At 42.2% G+C, this 19244-nt stretch overlaps 1 long non-coding RNA gene across 6 annotated transcripts in view; it reads right to left on the bottom strand.

The window, feature by feature from the left end:
- Nucleotides 1-970: 970 nt before the first annotated feature.
- LOC122885666 overlaps nucleotides 971-19244 on the bottom strand; it is a 41446-nt gene continuing 23172 nt past the window's right edge. Inside the window, exons 3-6 of one of the 6 annotated variants that reach the window (XR_006380160.1) lie at nucleotides 5644-5752; nucleotides 5073-5160; nucleotides 4535-4728; nucleotides 971-2632 (exon numbers count right to left, since the gene is read on the bottom strand). This is a non-coding gene — a long non-coding RNA (uncharacterized LOC122885666). The other 5 variants (XR_006380161.1, XR_006380162.1, XR_006380158.1 and 2 more) reach the window with 5 other exon arrangements.

Here is a 19244-nt window from a genome sequence, read left to right as displayed (position 1 = left end):
TTTCTACAAATATATTAAAAATTATTTTATCCTTTTTGGAAAATCATTCACAGTAGCTGCAGTATCACTGTAGTTTATATATTATATATACACACTATATAGTAACATTGGAATATATATGAACTTTAACTAAATTTTTTTGGTGATATTATCTTTATGTTATTTTGTCATAATAATGAACAATAAACCTGTTAAACCATGATCTAAATAAACTATTATCCATGTTGCAGTTATCATTTTTCACAAACTGCCAGTATGAAAAAAATCATTTGGGAATCCTCGGGTTGTAGAGAAAAGCAAAAGACAAAGACATTTTTGAAGCTCAAGAGAAACTCAGAGGTGAGAACATAAGGGGTGGAGAGCTGAGATGAGCTATTAAAATACAAGGAGAGAATGCTGACATCAGTAGGGAGGAGGTGAGAGAAGGAATTAAGGCAATGAAAGGTTAAAACATTTCGCCTATTATGCTCCCACTCTTTCGTACACGGTGAGAAATTAATAGGAGAAATTAGCAAAGCAATTACCACTTTTAATTGGACTAATTCTTCTGGTCCTGTCACAGCTGCATCCAGGGGTACACTTTTAAACCTCCTCGTACATGTCTTTTTCACCCTTTCACAAACACTATTATTAATTTCACAAATTTCCGTGGACCTCTTTTAGCCTTTGACACCCGAGCCATCAAGGGTGAACTGCTGACAGCTTCCCCTAGATTATTATCTTCCGTTAGTATCTCTCTCTCTTACACAGATGCATGCACTCTATCCCTCTGTGCTCCATCACTACTTCTCTTATTCTTGAAGGAAGGAAACAATGGTGCAGTCATTTGTGACAGAGGAAGATGGTTGCAATTTACAAATGAGGTTTAATGTTGTGTACAAAACCTTTTGGACAAACAACCATATCACTGCAACCTCATCTGCACTTATGTTTGACCTTTTAAGTTTGACTCAGTAGTTCATTTGTCTGTTGTAGCTTATTTAAAGAAGAACTCCAAATGTTTTTTTTTTTTGCACTGTACACATAATCACATAGATTCTTGTTGCCGTATTATAATAATACAGATTTTTCCAATAATACAGTGTGCAAAAATCACTTTTGCTGCTCAAAACTAGCTTGTATGCCTCCCCTTAGAGTTGAAAAGTCCGTTCAGCCGAAACTGTGGACCCTCCTCAACCATGATGAAATAGCCAAGACTCTGGTCTATTCCATTCATTGACCCCCCCAATTCTCCTCCAAGTTTCCAACGCTGTTGAGAGTGTTCAGTGAATACAACATGAAGCATGTAAAAAAAAGGGCCAAGTTATCTTCTCTTTTTCAGTAAAAAACAACTAGCGAAGTCATTTCCACTGCAAACCTTCTGCTAACCGCTACCCACTATCACTGTGAATGAAACATTCGGCAACCACACAATACAGTCTCATATTCTGTAAAGAAACAAGGCAAACCTTCCCACTGTTGCTCATATTCATTCATTTTATAAATGAAAAAGAGCAAACACAGTTACTATAAGGCATATACACTCAGTGGCCACTTTGTTGGGTTTATTAGTGTTGATCAACACTACCGTTGTAGTGATTCATTGATTAGATTGATCCCCGAGTGTTTCATCTGAGATGGAGTCAAACTGTATTTTTCACACAGGAAGGAGAGACGGGAGCATCTGTTGCCCCTGATAGCTTTGACTTATTTGACTTTTCCTGACACAGAAAGATGGGTGCCTGCTTTGAAGCCTCTCAGATACGTTAGCCACAATACGTTAACCCAGGCCCACGGCAGTGATTCCCACTGGGGCCACTCACAGAATGTCCTGCCCTGATGGGCTGATGGGAATCAGAGGAAATCAATAAGCAATGATAGACTTCTGCTGTCCACTCAGCTAATCCTGTTAGTGATAGCTGTGGATTTAATCGAATGGTTGGACACACTACAGACACTCAGACAAGTGTATGTATGCGTGCACACAGACACACACCTCCAAGTACACTTAACCCCATAACATTCTTATGGATAAGATCTGTAGATCTTCCACACACTCTCCGCTGTCATTTTGTTGAGACAAGCAGCAATTTGAGAGACAATTCATTCAGCGGTTAGAGGAGAATCAGTCAATTTAATAAATCCTTTGCTCATAGTCCAAGTTGGACTAGATTGCGGGAACATTTTCATTGGAGATGAAGACGTGGAATAAAGACACATTTTGTCCCTATGATCGTTCGATAAAGGATCTCTTTTTTGATATGGAGATCAGTACAATGCATGGCAGTGTATGGGAAGCCGAACAGAAATGGGCTTCCTTTGACAAAGACGATCTCTCCACACGCCGTATGGATATCAAAGTGACATAAACCCTGATAACTACTCTTAATACTTGAGCCACACATATGTTGCAAAGTATTTCTGGGTTAATACATTAACCCATGAGTGAATAGACATTTAGAAAGTAGGCTCCGGTGGCACATGTTTAGAGGTACATTAAGAGAGCACATCAATTGTAGATGACATAATCCCCAGCCGTCTTTTCAGTCGCACTCTCACTTCCTTAATCTCTCCGTTCTTTAACCCTCATCTTCTAAGAGGCTGAAAGCTCCCTTCATCTTCTCCTCAAGCTAGCAGAGAAACCGCAAGCTGCCTGGGGAGAGAGGAGAAGAAGAGGTATTACTGAAGTCTGATTAAATTAACACTGTGATGCAGATTTCTTGCCTTTTCCTCTCTCTTCTCGCCTTATCCGACTGTGCGGCGTCTTTGAAAATCAGATGAACTTGTTACATGAGGGGTTTGCACATGTATAATGTGTGTGCTTGTGTGTATATGTGCATCTGCTTTTAATGAATTACTCTTGTCTGTGTCATTAGTAGGATCCATGACTTGGGATCCTGATTTGCATAGATGTCTTTGATAAATAAATAAATATAAGATAATGCGAGCTAATAAAAGACGAGAGCATTCTCTCCACTCATCCTCATCCACCCCCTCTAACCCTCTGTAACCTTCAGCCTGGCCCGGCTCTCCTCGAGGCAGAAAGCGGAACCATCCCCTGTAGAAGTACTTTAATTACAAGGTTCCAACATCCAAATAACAAGAGGTTTACATAACTCCCGCATGAGCTGCTCATTATTCAGGAACTATTCTTGCTATCCCCACCTCCCCCCTCTAATACAAATGCTGTACAACAATGTGTGAGCTCAAGTTAAAGTGAAAATTAAGAAAAGTTCATTTTGTCTAACCTTACGTCCAATTTACTTCCTTCCAGCCCAGACACTGATTAAATTCCATCTATCTGAAGCTAATTAATCATTTCCATTGTGACTAATATTGTCATAAGAAAGGTGCTTAGTTGACACTCTAATTCATAGAATATGGCACCTCTCGTCTAGTGTGATCAGTACAAAATGCCAACAGTAGCAAGAAATAGAATCTAGCTCTATGGAGAGTATTAATTATTTTCAATATAGACATTGACCAAGAAAATATATATGAAGATGATGGCATAAAAGGAACTAGCTTGAAATATAGTCACGTAACATTAAAGATAATAGACAGGTTAGGAGCCTTAGTCAAAAAATCTACCAAAAGAAGTGATTTTATCACATTTTCAAGTCCGTAACACAAATGTGGTCCTCTGTAGCATACATATGAGCATAAACATGTGACAAAATGAATATAATTTCCACATTACCATCCAACCTTTCAGCCCCTCACAGAATTCTGCAGCATCTCCTTATATCACATTTGATCCTAATTTATCCTCCAAAAAATTGGCCACCGTATGGAAATTGTGCAATTTTATTACTTCTGGTCATTCAGTGCCTGAACCAATGCCATTGTCCTGCTTCTTCTTCATTGACCCCATCCTGCCTCCACCCATCTGCTCCAACAAGGTGATGTTTATCTCCAGCAGGAGGAAATTAAAGCCTTGCTTCATGAGCTGCAGATATGCAAATCGTATACAGTGCAAATAGATTGCAGAGCTCACACAGTGGACGATGTGTATTGGGCCGCCCATTGAGGCCCACTGATTTGAAATCCAAATCAAGACACGTGGAAGACACACATGTGGCTTCCTAAAAAATCTGGACTTTGAGATATTAAGGAAAATAAATAAAGAGAAGAGGATGGAGAATTAATGGCAGACCTAGAAATTAAAAACAGATTATTTATTCAGCTGGACCATCAGGGTAGATATGGTTTAATAACTCTTGTTCGACCACAGGTGAACGCTTATCTGAAGCTCTGACACGCTCAGCATGGAAATTCCTCTGATATCACCATTACATGGGATATGTATTTTCTTGAACTCACAAAATTGGAAAGTAATAGTGGCCATGCAAAATGCCTTGCAGTTGTCGAGTATGTAATTTTGATATGCATTAGTGTTATTGTCAGGCGGGGTATATGGGCCGTTTCCTTGTGTGATTGCAGGTCTGGCTTGTGGGAGGGAAGCAGACAGGATAAAATAGTATTAAACCTGTCCTTGCCATTCCAATCGGTCTGCATGTTTCTCTTTATCATTCTGCAGTTTCTATCCACTTACGCTATAATTAAGTTTCCTGACCCCTGCCTTGCAGCCTTAACTAGGCATTGGGAAATATACAGCCACTGCAGATCTCTTAGCCTGATGTGCTCTCTCTCTCTCCCCTACCGTCTCCCTCTCTCGTCTCCTTTCCTGTTTCTGAAAATCTCTCTCTCCCACCGTCTCTCTCTTTCTTTCTCTGAGTCTCCATGGCACTGTAATGGAATAAGAATTATTAATCGAGTAATTGTGTGGAACACATTAGTTTGCATTGAATTTCGCTCTCTCATTTTCGTTGCTTGATTATCAGGCTGTTGGGCAGGCTCTACCCCCTCCCTTCACCTCTCTACCCACCACACTCCAAACACATAACACATGCCCACGCACACACACACATACATGGACACGTGCACGCACACACACATCCACGTGCTAGATCACACTTCCCTAAATGGCATAATCTCCCCCCTCTTTCTCGTGTGCATGTATGGACACACACATACAAACTCACACACACACACACACACACAATGGGTTGAAGTGTGTGTTTGGATCACACCTGATGCTTGATGTGTGTGTGAGGTGATGGAGAAAAAGGCTTCTGGTGATGGCAGACTTTTGTAATGTCCCTTTAACCTCCAACCTGTCTGATAAAAAAAAAGCCAGACACAGAAAATAACCTCCAGCATATGTACAAACATGAGTTACAGAAATAGAAAAAAGCCTAAACATCAGACACAGACGCATTGGCACTAACATTCATCATAAAAAAAAAATCCCTCTTCAATCATAATTAGTCTAATTAATTTAAATCAGTGTTGGATGCCTATCTAAATACAGTGACAACACAAAGTGAACATCCACCCTGCAGCACATAGCCTCAGCCTATACGTTCCCATAGTGAAACACACCCTCGTAGGATTAGAGCAGAAGAATAGGGGGATTATTATTTCATGACCTTTCAATCCGCTGCCTGTCAGGTTGAACTAAAGCCATATATGCTGCTGGAGGACTAATCTCCTTCTCCCTTTGTGTCCGCAAGGGATGTGTCATTTCTTTATCCCCTCTATACAGATTTACTCCATAAAATAAACTTCCTAGCTTGATCTGATAAGAAGCCATCTTCTTACTGGGATAAGGCTGTGGTGCCTCGTCTCCCTGCTTCCCTGTAGCCGTATTTTTGGGTGTCAGATAACTCAGACGGGGATGGGAACAGTCAGGAAATGCCACTTTGTCTGTCTGGGAGCAGGTGACAACAAAACGACAGTGACTCTGATTAGAACCCCCCCTCTTTCTTTCTCTTTCTAAAACCACCAAAATCACATATTATCAACACTTGCCAGGTAGTGTACGAAACACAAATAAATTGATATTTGCAGACACACATACAGACATGCAAAACTTGCCGTATCACAGACAAACACTTATGTTACTGTTGTTATCTTCCCATCTTAATTACTGGTAAGTCATCACTGCTCCAGCTGTCAGTATGATTGAGCCCGAGCCATGAGCTGCTGATCTGACCGCTGCTGTCTGCCCGTTTTCTCTTTAATGGACATGACTCAAATTTTAGCTGCTTCCTTAAAGCCACCACAGACTGAAGGGCTCTGGCTATTTGGCTGGATATTATATTTGATGCACACAAATATTTCAGGCATTTTTATGAAGTGTTCCCTGTTGCCTAAAGGTCACAGCCTACAGGTGGCAGAAATGAGTATTATGGATTGAAGAAGGAGAGGTTTGCAGCGGCCATTGTAGTCAGCACTAAAGCACTGCTGTAAAAACATTTAAGTGAAAAAATTTAAATTTTACTTGGCCCTGAAAAATTAAAAACATGGAACAACATATTGAAAAAATGCTTGGTGCTGCAAGGGTCTGCTGCACCAAGGTGAAGGTATGGGTAAACCCATTTAAAAAAAAAGTTTTCTTTTACATGCCTAATCACTGACTACCGCCACAGAGCCATTATTAGTCCATACTCCACAGTCTTGAAAACAACAGAGGGAAACAAGTGGACCAAAAATAAAATAAATGCTTGCAGACAAAAAAACATGTCATGCTGTGCAACAATCAGTAGCAGAGTCGATTTTCAGCAATTAAATATTAGTAAACAGGGACAGAGGTTTGGAGCTGAAGCAAGAATACATATTTTACTGGCTATTTTGAAAGTAGTGAAACTAAAAAAGTTGATGGAGGAGAAGGAATTAGGCCTGATCAAATCAAATCACCACTATATTCCTTTAATACTCCTAACTTTAGAGTCTACTGTATTTATTTAGAAACAATCTTGTTCTTTATAGATTTTTTTAGTATTATGATATTTGAAGTTATAGGCCTAGTTAATTTTTTCGCTGTGATAGGCTATAGTTTGACAAGGGAATTTGAGTTCATATAGTTCGTTTCTCCTATAAGAGAGACTGTGGAGACTATTACCGCCTCTTAAATTTTCCAATTTACCCCAAGTGCAAGTGTTGCAATTCATTGAGAGCCATGCAGGCGCTGAATTGTCCTCCTGCTTCGGACCTCTCGCCGCGGCCGGACCTTAAAGCACCTATTCATCTGCTCCTTTTGATTTCAGGCTACTGTTCCTCACCTCCCAACTCTGCACGGCATTATTGCTCTGATTGGCACGGCGCAACATTTCTGCCTGTCTGTAAAACAGGATCCCCACACAGGCAGCAACGTCGTCGGGTTTTTTTCTTTCCCCTCCAACACAACACAATTGAAAGGCAGGCTCATTTTCGGAAAGCAGTGGCTATTTACGCACATACGGTATCACCAAATTGCTTAAAAAAATAAGCGAAAGCAAAGGAATAAAAAAAAAACTCCAGGCTATCATAAAAGAGACAAAAATGTCTCTTTTAAAATGTCAGAGTTATGGTGATAAGAATCTGAGGATGCAGGGAGGACTTTGGTGAAAAGTGACTAATTACCCTGTGGACCGTCCTGATAGTGGAGAATAATTAGATTCACACAAAAGACCCTAAACCAGCATCTGAATAACAAGAGCAACATTTTCAATAGAAAATTTAATTTGATTTTGTTGCGAGTTCCCTCCGTGCACTCGAAAAGGAAAGTGAGAGAAAAGCATTAGGACAAAAAAAAAAGTCTTCCCGGGAAGGTTTCATGCCTGATTTGGTTCGAAAAAAGCTGACAAAACCCACGGTAATCAAAAGACGAAAGTACGGCCTGCACGGTAGCCTATATATTCACAATTAGAGAGCGATTAGATAGCAAAATATTATTGACTAAACATGGATAAAATGAAATGTCCAGGCTTATTATGAAAGCAATGACTAAAAGTTTTGTTATCGTTTGTACTCATTTTATAAGAAAAGGTGTTTAAAATAAAAATGGTATCAATTGCAGAATATAATTAGTGTCTTTAATGGATCCGAGATGAAAAATACTGAGATTTAAAGCCAGTTCAGAAAAGTTACAAAAATTGACTAGAAGTGTTACTTGTGAAATAATAAATGAATACCTCACAAATATAAATTTGAAGGATTCTAATAATCAGAAGGCCACATAAAAGCACATTAAACTGGCTATAACATATTAAATGTAAAGGTTTAAACACATGCAAAACAAAAAAAACTTAATTGATGAATTGTGTTAAGAACAGAAGTTGCATTACAACATTTAAAAACAGCCTCCAGTGGACACTTTGTAATCTAGATAGTGAGGTAGAAATAAAACAAAAACAGGTAGAAATTGATGACTATATCACACAAGAAAATTATTCTTCCATCATTGTGTAAAAGATCCGTTTTTATCATAGCCTATATAGACGCGCATATGCGAACTATGTAGGCCATGTTTCATGCAAATGGTGTAAGAGTGCTTTAGAAGATTAGAAGATAGACACCCGGCCCACAGTGGGCTGAGAGGAGTGGGCTCTCCTCCAAGACCGTGTCCTATCTCCTCAGGACTGGAAAAAGCATCCTAATCCTTTACCTTTCATAGTGATCTAAAGCCGATTTAAAACTGTCACTACCCTAGTTTGTGTTTATTTCATGTTCATCTGCAGCTCAAGGCAATACTCTGCACACCCACTTATGACATGAGCAAAAAGATGTGTGTGTATGTGTGTCTGAGGGAGACGGAGAGCAAGAGACTTCAGAATAAAAAGAGAGAGAGAGGGCAAGGGTGCATGCAGCTACCTGACCAGCAGATGAAGGAATACCCTGTGTGTGTGTGTGTGTGTGTGTGTGTGTGTGTGTGTGTGTGTGTGTGAGAGAGAGTGAGAGAGCGAGAGAGAGAGATCGGACTGTACTAATTGTCATTTTTATGTGTTCAGACTTTGTGCTTCGAGTCTCAGACATCCACCTCTTAATTCATGCGTCGTCAAACAAAACCAAGTAACTCAGCTTGAATTCACTTCCAAAAATACACACTCCCACATAAACAGATAGTCCAGAAGACAGATGAGCAAACGCAGTCTCTCTCTCTTTCTCGCATGCACACACAAACACACAATAACACAAACCATTGACTGCTGAGCCGGCAGACCACCTTCTCTCCTCTCCCTCCTGTTCCTCAAGGCCTTACTGTATTATTCTGTAAGCAGCAAGAGCCCAGCATTGACAGAGCTAATCACTGGAGGAAAGGGCTCTCTCTCTCTCTCACACACACACACACACACACACACACACACACACACACACACACACACAGAATGACTGACACACAATGGCAGCGAATCTATGCCCCCCTGTCTTGCTTTTTGCTTTCTCTCTCCCGGCTGAAAAGACAAGGGGGGAGGTTAGTGTGTGGTGAGTGAGTGTATGTGTGTGTGAGTGTTGGTGGCGGGAGGGAGGGGGGTTTACAAGGAGTAATGTCCAACAAACCGAGGCAGATCCAGAGGAGAAGTGAAGACGGCAAAAAATGAGTTTGTGACTAACGCTGTTGCTATCCCTACTCCTAATCCCCCCCACTCTGTCAGGTGCAGCAACCAATCTGGAGAGAGTCTCAACCCCTCTCATATGAATATGATCCCTGTGCTGGCTGAAGCCCAGTGAACCACTGATCCTGTTATCATCTCACCGGAGAGAAAGAGAGGAAAAAGAGAAGGAGAGAAAGGGAAGAAGGGATGTGCGTTGTTTATTCTTTACTCAGGCCTGCAGTGTCCTCACTCACTAAACTGAATTCCTCCATAATTTGAACCTCCAGGGGACCTCTTTTAATGATGTCATTTATGTTAGTAGCTCTAGGTGCAGCTCAGGTGAAAGGGTGTGGTTGGCTATTAATCGTAAGGTTGGCGGTTCAATCCCCCGCCTTCTACTGTAAATATATGTGTCTTTGTGCCAATAGGCAATAAAGACTATATTTTCTTGCTTAGGTTAAATGTTTTTGATGTTGAAAGGAAGTTGATGGTGTTATTTTGCAGATCCATTAAAGAATCATTCCTGACCTTCTCACTGATTTGTTGGTATGGGAATTTAAATGTGGGAATCAAGTTTTTATGCTGCCTTGCTACACAAGAATGTGCCTTTGTGGGATAAAAGATCTGAACTGAACCCCAAATTGCTCCCATTGTGAGTCTTTGGGGAAAAAAATGTTCTCTTGAACAAAAGCATCCGTTAGAGTTGGGTGATAATTCAATATTATAGTTTAGTGACTCAGAGCAGAATCATATCATGAGCAAACTTCTGCTGTCCAAATTAATAATTCTTAGCAAGCTGTAACTAAAAACTAACAAAATTTGTTAGTATTTGTTTACACATATGAGGAATTTGTAACAGTTACCATCAGTTTGATTATAGATGCTTTTGCATATTTGCCACACAGTGATAAATATCAATATTGGAAAATATCGTAGAAAAGGTTTCAGTCGTAGTCATCTGGACACTGTTTTCAGAATCAAGACGTTTCGGCTCCCATCCGGAAGTCATTCTCAATTGTGACTCACAATTGTGACTTCACAATTGAGAATGACTTCCGGATGGGAGCCAAACGTCTTGATTCTGAAAACAGTGTCCAGATGACTACGACTGAAACCTTTTCTACGATAGAACACTCCTGGACGAATGAGGGACTACACCGTCTTATTGGAAAATATCCTCTTTATTATGGTGAAAATGATTTCAACCACTTCGCCCACCCCCAGCAGCTGCCAGAATGAATGTATTGTAATCTTGATTTATTTATTATTGTTCTGACATTGTGAGGTCAGTTGTTTTCTGGCCGCCATGTGCTGGTTGCCCAAGGTGAACGGAAGCTGTGTTGTTAATTAAAGAGTGGACAGCACTCCAGACTCCACTCACACACTCCTGGTATTGTCATAAGCACCACTCCTACAACACACTCCCTCAAGAGTCATTTCCCTCTGTTTCTTAGGACATGAAGGGCCGTGCCGTGCACACTGTGGTGAGTCTCTCATGGACATGTGCATGCACGGACATGCACACAGCCGCCATCTCTGCATAGACTCATCCAGATAGCCAACGGATAACATTTTCAATTCAGCTTGATGTTATCGTTTTTCCTTTCTTAGAGAAATATGAACCTGTCACATGGGGAGCCTTACAGATTTGTTACATAGTTCCATGGTAGATAAATCCAACAATAGGGGCCAAGGCCTTGCCCCCTCTACACGCCCAGTTAGCAGGACAGCAGCACTAATCAGTGGGAGAGGATCACATCTGGCCTGACAGCAGCTGCATCACTGTTTAGAGAAGCTGCCAGCGTGAGAAACACACAGGTCGATTCCCTTTTCTCCCTGGACAGAGTGGGTGTTCTTCTTATTCATTTCTTCTTTCTCAGTCCTTTTCATTGAGCTAGCCAATTAACCTGGGAGCAGTGCACTAATGAGTTCCCTCTGGTGGCTCTGCACCGCTCAATGGAGAAGAGGAAAGAGCAGGGTGAGCAGAGAGGGAGAGAGAGGAGAGGGGTCAGGGAGGGATAGCACGGGGCTGCGGGGTGTGGGGGTGGGGGTGGGGGCTTGCTGGCATGGCAAAGGCGAAGAGGGGTAAGAGAGTTTTGAAAAAAGGGTGAAGAAGGGTTGATAAAGGGGTGAGGAGAGAGGAGGAGCGAGGACAGAGGGTTTCAGGGCAAGGAAATATGGGATGGGTTGATGCAGGAGGAGAGGGGACAGAGCACCATCCAGTTGGCCACTACGGGCCTATCACCAAGACATTGTCAGCCAGACAATGGGCTTATCAGCCTCCTTTTCACACCAGTCTGATTAACTGGGAGGAATGGAAGGAAGAGGAGGGGAAGGGAAAGGGTATGTCCTTGTACCAGCCCAGTAAATGTCAGAGAATGGGCCAGGCACCCGGACTAGTCTGATGGTTTGAGTATACATCACTTAGAAAATGGGGACAGTTTTAAGCCCACTGTAAAACTCACATCCTCCCCATATGTGTGTTAGCTGTTAGAATAGAATTGGAGGGAGGTTCTGCCCCAATTAATCTACAACCTTTGTAAATGTATCTCACTAACCAGATTAGCAAGCAAGTGATAAGCACCTTTAAGCATCATTAGCTAAATCTGCGTGTTATCAGTCACAGAAACACCATCACAGTAAGAGTAGATGCCAAGTTAAGAGAGGATAGAAATAAGGACAGTAAAGATCAGTAAAAAAAAGTTTCTCAAAAGAATGAAGGAAGCAGTAAAAGTATACTTATTTTTTAAAAATCATTCTATAATAATGTTACCCCCTCTGCCCCAAATCTTACATTTAATACTTGACAAAACAAATCAAATCACACCTATGAAAAGGGAAAAAAGCTAAAAAATAAATATTTGTGAATGTATTTCTCTTTTGGTGCTTATCTATTAATTATTAATTATGTAGGAATTAGTATGGTGAATTTTAATAACTATTTGTGAGCGATGCTGTTTTGTAGCTACTAACACATATTTGATCAAACTGGCCTTGCCTGCCAGCCGCATTTTTCAAGCTTAGAGAGAGCCGTATAGACAACAAATGTCTAAAAGCAGACTTCAGCAAAATTGTTTGTGTCATTGTTCAATTAGTCTCCCATATTGATCCCGGATTGTTTGTTTACTTGCTTACTGCTTTCCATTTGTACGGCCTTGACAGCCATCTGTCTCACAGAAAGACAGTGAGAGAGGGGAGGCAGGAGGTGACAGGAGGAGTGGGAGGGAGAGTGATTTACAATATGAGTGCTGAGATGAAGGTGGATGGAAAAACTTCCAATAGGTTACGAGTGGAGAGTTAATATAATATTGGGGGAAATAGGGATGACAATGAGATCCTTTGCGATACAGAGCTTGAAATGTTTTTCAAAGTACAGCTTTTTTGGAAATAAAAATTCCTAATCCAATGAAGCCATAAAAGCTTATGTTCTTGTTGCTCAATGACGCCAATTCAGTTGGGAGTGTTATAAAAGCAATGTTTGGAGCAACAAGTGGTTGTACTCCTCTTGCTCTTCATTTCCTTTTTTTTCTCCATTTCTTTTCTCAAAAGAAAGGATGCAGTAATTAGAGGGTATACCAGGTGGAAGTACACAACTCAAGAGCCCGGCGCTAGCTCGCCCTCTCCTCCACAGGAAGATGGAAAGAGGGAAATGTGGAGGTGGGTAGAAGAGGGTGAACATGACTGCAGAGGAGAAAGTGGCAGAAGAATACGTCTAAGTAAAAACGGGGAGAGGGGGAGCAGCAGCCGGGCTTGGGAGCATATTGGGTCAAAGAAAATAAAACGTGTCATTTAGCCAAAGAAAGAAGATGAGAGCAGTGTGCACGACGAGGGGGGCTGGAGTTGGGACGGCTGGGCGAGGTGAAGGGGAGGTGGAGGCGAGGTTAGCTGTTAAATAAGGTGGGGGTCATAAGAGAGGGGGTGGATGCCGACCGTGATACAAATGAGGGTCTGCAGGCAGGGGGGCCACCCACAGTACAACTTGGCCAACAAAGCTGCTTCTGTCTTGGCCTCCCTCCTCCACAGACCTCCTTGAGTGGGCAGGATTCCATTAGCAAGCTGCAGAACCTGGGGTCTATTCAACCGCCCGTCCAGGACTAACTGAGTGTGTCCGGGAGCACACAGACACACATGCACATGAACACAATGACGCACACACGTGCTCACCGAGCACACATGCACGCACTCATTCAGTCACTCACTCACAAACATACACAACACCGCTAATTAATCCTCAGATTACCCAGCCAATTATTACCACACTTGTACTAATTAGAAATTATTTAAAGCATTTCCCAATTAGGGTTTACATGCTCAGTTGGGCAGGAGTCTGCCTCGATAAACCAACTGGTTTTATAGTGAGGGAAAACGGCAAGCTCATTCATATACACATGGATGCATGCGCGCGCACACACACAAACACATTTCTGGATCTGACTGTGGTAATCAGGCCGTCTCAACGAGTCCCTCTGTTAGGACGAGGGGGATGAGGATAGACAAGAGGAAGAAAGAGAAAGAAATAAAACAACAAAAGACATGCTCCTTCAGTGCAGCAGCAATACTGTAGGTCGCTCTTGTTAGGGCTGGGGACAGTGATTAGGAGAGGCCACAATAAGACCTGCCAGGAAACACATGCCAATTAGGTTACCAGGAGAACCACGGGCCCTCATCGCTATGGGAAACCTACTAGTCTCTGCACCACACGGCCCCCTCACGCACACATATGAACACACAAACGCACCCATGGCCTCATGCACTACCTTTTTCAACCCTTTGATTACATTATGACATGGATAAGGGGAGGCCAAGGGAAAAAAAAGAAGGTAGAAAAGAGGAGAAGACACTGCAGTGCAACGGACAAAATTGTGGGAAGAGCAAAAGGTTGAAGCAAAAGGAAAGCAGAAGTTGATGTTAGAGATCAAAAGTTGGTTGCTAAGAGGGATAAACTTCGAAAATCTCCCTGTGGATTAAAAGTGTGCCTTCTGGTCAGCCCAACCTTCACAGACAATGATGGCGGGAGAGAAAACAAGAGAGAGAGAAACGGAAAAACAACAAACAGGCTGTAGTGGGATAACAGGGGCGGGACTCCAGGGAGAATTATTAGCGGAGAGAATTACAGGCTCATCCATGGGTGACATGTAAGCCTCAGCTACACACTCAAATGTTTACAACACTGATATTTGCTCAACCGCGATGTTATCAGACTTCGATGTAATACTCAAAGCTTTTGTTCTGACTTGCACGGCGACACTCACCATGTCTACAGATGCAATAACCAAGAAGCAGATAGCAGCTCAGTGTTTGCCAGCAATGTTGTCCTGAGAAGCTGTGACATGACCCAGGCAGAACAGAGAGAAAACTCACTCTGGAATATTTGCGCTGATGTGATGATGGCTGAGATGTTGATTAATGTGCATGGTCCCTGTTATTAAATAAACAGGGTGAATACACAAAATATATTGAATAAATTAAAGCGTGAACCGATCTCCTCTGCAACATCCAGCTCATTAGAATGCATGAGGAAACGATGTTCTGATTGCAACAAGAGTCACTCATTAAGCCATGTTTGTCCCCCGCCAGAGCACCACTCCCTGCACGCTACCTCCCCCGCCCCAAAACACTTACCCCTCATGCCTGTCACACACTCCACACCAAATCCCTCCCTGCTGCACACTCTCCTGCTAAAAGCTCCCTAACTTAACATCACCCCTTCCGAATGGACGTCACCAACAAACCACTAACCCTCTTTTCACCTCGCCCCACTCCCCCCCATACATATTCCTTATTTTCCTCCACCTCCTCCTCCTCCTCCTCCTCTGCTGGGATCTGTGTCATCATTTTAATTAATTTCTAATCAGGCGAGAGTAAACTAATCAGGGGAGGCGTTAAACAATGACAGCTCTGCCTGCTCAGCCTCACACTGGGGGCCGCCAGGCTGCTCTGCATGCCGAGAGGCACTGCACATTGATAAACAACTCAGTGTAGACTACGGCTATCTACACCCATCTCCTCTCCCATACATGTTAATATGGACCGGAATGCAATGCATATGTGGACCATTTGCATTTGCAGGTTGGACATGCAGTGTGCAATTGATTAAATTACCACTATTTTACATTTGTACCAATGTACGATTACTTTTATGTGCATTATGTGCAATGTAAAAACATACAGATTTGTGACTGAATAAACATATCGTTCATGAACATATGATGGAAATGCATGTAAATGATTAGAATGGACAAATAAATAACCTAACCCTGTCTGAATGAACAGTATGTATCTGCTCAGAATGGGTTGCACAAAGACTGCAGTTATCTGTAGGCGGCCAGATCCCACCAAGGCTGAGCCATTGTGAAAAACAGGCAGAGAGGGAGAGAGAGAGAGTGCACTTTTGGGCAATACATTAACTGAGACAATGTAACAAGAGAGCGTTGATTAACCTCTTCCAGCCTTACCCTGTGCCTAAAATACCTTAAACCAACATAAGTGAATCATAATTGGCAAATTCTAACTATATGATTGCATGACAATGAAGTTGATGACAAAAAATCAGTTCATGACCACCATCAAGCCAGTTGGTGAAGTAAAATGTTAAAGGTGCATTTTGAATTTAGCGTAAGTGTGTGATTGGCATCAATGTGAGCCTTCAGACGCACATTAGCCTCAGCTACATGTCTGCAAACTGAGGCCGGCTTCACCGCAGGCTCTGACGGAAACAGCCGAGTTACAACTCTTATGCTTCGTCTCGGTGTTATGAAGAAAGAGGCTTTCGTGTCTCTCTCATCAAAGCTATGTAACCGGACCTGATTTCTCCTCCTGCCAGTGCCATGGCAACAGATGACCATCGACCTAAGGGACAAAGAACATTGACATAGTTACCTGACACACACGCGAATAGTTGCACACATGCACTCAGGAACATAGAAATAATCACTCGCACAGAACCAATCTTTACTTTTTACTTTTGTGTGAAGTTGTGCAACAGCAAATCCAAACACAAGATAAAGAAAGCTACAGTGAAATCAAAGTTTAAATCAGATGATTTGCTGGAAATGAAGAGGATATTTGAGTGAGAAAAACTACACAGAGATGGAGTGTGTTTAAAAAGACTTTTTTTAAAATATCACCCCCTCCCCTCCATCACCACCTTCTTCCTTGCCCTCTTTGCCAAGTATTAGATTCCCATGCCAACCGCTTCCCTGGGATAGAATAAGGATTGCGGAGGTGGGAAGCTGAAACCCTTCCATAACATGTCAAACAACGCTGGAATCCAAAATGCAAGAGGGAGAGAAAAAGGGTTAGAGGCAGATTTTCTACAGGGAGAAAGAAACTGTCACATCATCAGATTGGTAATTCTAAGTGGAGGGATGTGGGTATGGGGGCGGGGAGGGAGGGGCGGGGTGGCAGAGGCTTGGGCTGGCAGAATCTGGCAGCAATACACGATGGCGGTATTTCCACTAAAATAATCAGCCCCAGGCAACGGAAGGGGGTGGGGGGTGTTGTTGGGGGGGGTGTAGGGAAGAGAGGCACAGAGAGGTTAGGGATTGTAGGGGTAGGAGAAGGAGACGGGGTGGGTGAGGGAGAGGGAGGACATAAGGGAGGGAAATAGCAAGATGGAGAGAAAGAAAATCTGGGAAGCTAACCAAGGAAATCCTGCTTCTCAGATATGCAGCTGTGGAATTAAAATTGGTATAAAAACACAAAAACACAAGAACAAAAATATACTTCACACTTCACAAGCCTATTGAAGGGTGGGGGGTGGGGGTGCCACTCTATGCTGGCACTGATACCTCAGGCACAGGGGGTAAACAGCTATTCTCCTCACTTCACTCTGTCTGGTGCAGTGGTTTCAGGGTGTGAGTGAGTAAGTGTGGGGGGGTGAGACTGGTGCCTGCAGGGGTCTCATCAGGCTACAGGGCGAGCTCAAGAGAGAAGACAAGAGCCCCTTATAGACCAAGAAACGCAAAATTCTCCATGAAACAATTTCTACACTTCTGCGTCCCCTCAAGCACATCACAACGAACAGCGAGGCACTGATTCATGATCAAACGACCGTGATCGTCACTCAAATTCAATAATAACAACCTTCACAATCAAAAGCGCTCTAAATATACTGTACCTCCACTTCAGGCCAGGATTAGGCCTTTCTGTGCGCACATTTGTGTTGATGTGCTGCATTACAGAACAAAGAACTATCAGAATCGAAAACAACCATGCAAACACACAGATAAACGACAAATCAATTAATTTTAAATGTGGCGAAATAAACTGTACAAACAACACTGTGTTTGATGGCTGAAATATGAATGGTTATTATAAAGAAGATTCTGCAAAGGAGAGTAAGATTCCCCACTGTGTACAATACACAAAAACCAAGAGGTATCTGTACGTATACACGCACTCTCATGCATTAACTGAAACTTCAAAGGACTTGAAAGAATTTTTAAGTTGCATTTCACTCAGCAAGAAAAAAACGAATTAATGACTGTGAGCTCTGAGAGTCATGTTATCAAATCCAGCCTACTGGAGTGTGACGCCACTAAAATAATACAATCATCAAGCATAATGAGTGAGTTAAGAACTTTCTCTTAATGCATCTATCGGAGTAAATGGTTGCAGCTGAGCATTGTGTTATTTCATCACTGTAGAGACTTGATCTTAATACAAATCTCTATGTAATACAGGCCTATTCATGCAGCCTGCCTTTCCCCTCAAGTTCAATTATCATGTGCTCTTTTGCAGAGATACTCAATTAAAAAAAAGGCTCCTCCTTTAGTTTAATCAGAAAATAAATTTGGCAATATATAAATAATAATTTCTAAATGCTGTGTGCACGCAGGCTTGTGCATGAGTGTGAATGTTTTACTTAGTCAAAGTAGAAGAAAGTTGTAATATCCATTTTGTTTGAAAAGGCAAATAAAATGATCAATTAAGAGAAATTGGATATTTTGTATTTTTATACTATATTTACTCCTACATGATTTTTTTAGAAATCAAGGTATTCAATGAGAAGAACTCTCAATTAGAAGATGAGAGTGGAATATTGGAAAAAGAAGGACAATTAAGCAACCATGAAATCACGAAAAGAAAAGCAAAAGGCAGACAGAGAAGCAAATCTACTTTATTCAGTAAGCAGTGTTTTTGTTGGAGTATTCTCTACTGAATTTGTCGGCTTTCATTTCATTTCTCTGACATTCTCTCTGTCTGACCATCCAAGTCCTCTCCTGAGACAGATGAGTGGAAGCAGAGTTCCAGAGAGAGCTATCAGGATTAGGATAATTAATATCATCTCATTTCACTGTGATCCTCTACGCGGCCCACTGCACACACAAGGACAGGATGGAGCGAATATCGTGGCAAGAGTATCCAGTTGGCTGTCAATCTAGACCGAAGTCCCCCCCACCCCCCCACACACACCCCAACTCACACACACATATGCACCCTCCTCAGCGGCTAAATTGCAGTTTGAGAGACGACAGGGGAAAGGCAGCAGTGGCAGCGGTGGTGGGGGGGCTGCCGGGCCCGAGGGACACCATACAATGGAGCGTGCTGCTGACCAGCGTTCAGGTGAAATTGAATTGGAAATCTTCCACGGCTGGTTAGCATAACAAAGGGCCTCGTGGCTTTAGACAAAGGCTGCTTCTCTAATGCACAAAATCAATCTCTCTACGGGCTCGGTGCATTGTTCCCTCCCGCCATACAGGTGTTCCTTCAATGGTCCTTAATCAAAAGTGTCAAAACAAAGTTAAGAGTTATCTCTGCTCCTCCGCAGCTGCTTATGCAGAGCAGAAAGAGGGAAAGAGACTAGACACTCAGGATAGCAAACAGTTGAGTGAGTGTATAGGA

This window comes from Siniperca chuatsi, linkage group LG12 (assembly GCF_020085105.1).
Source record: "Siniperca chuatsi isolate FFG_IHB_CAS linkage group LG12, ASM2008510v1, whole genome shotgun sequence".
In the NCBI taxonomy this organism is placed as follows: domain Eukaryota; kingdom Metazoa; phylum Chordata; class Actinopteri; order Centrarchiformes; family Sinipercidae; genus Siniperca; species Siniperca chuatsi.
Note: the sequence above shows the minus strand (reverse complement) of the source record. Positions and strands in the feature narration are given on the sequence as shown.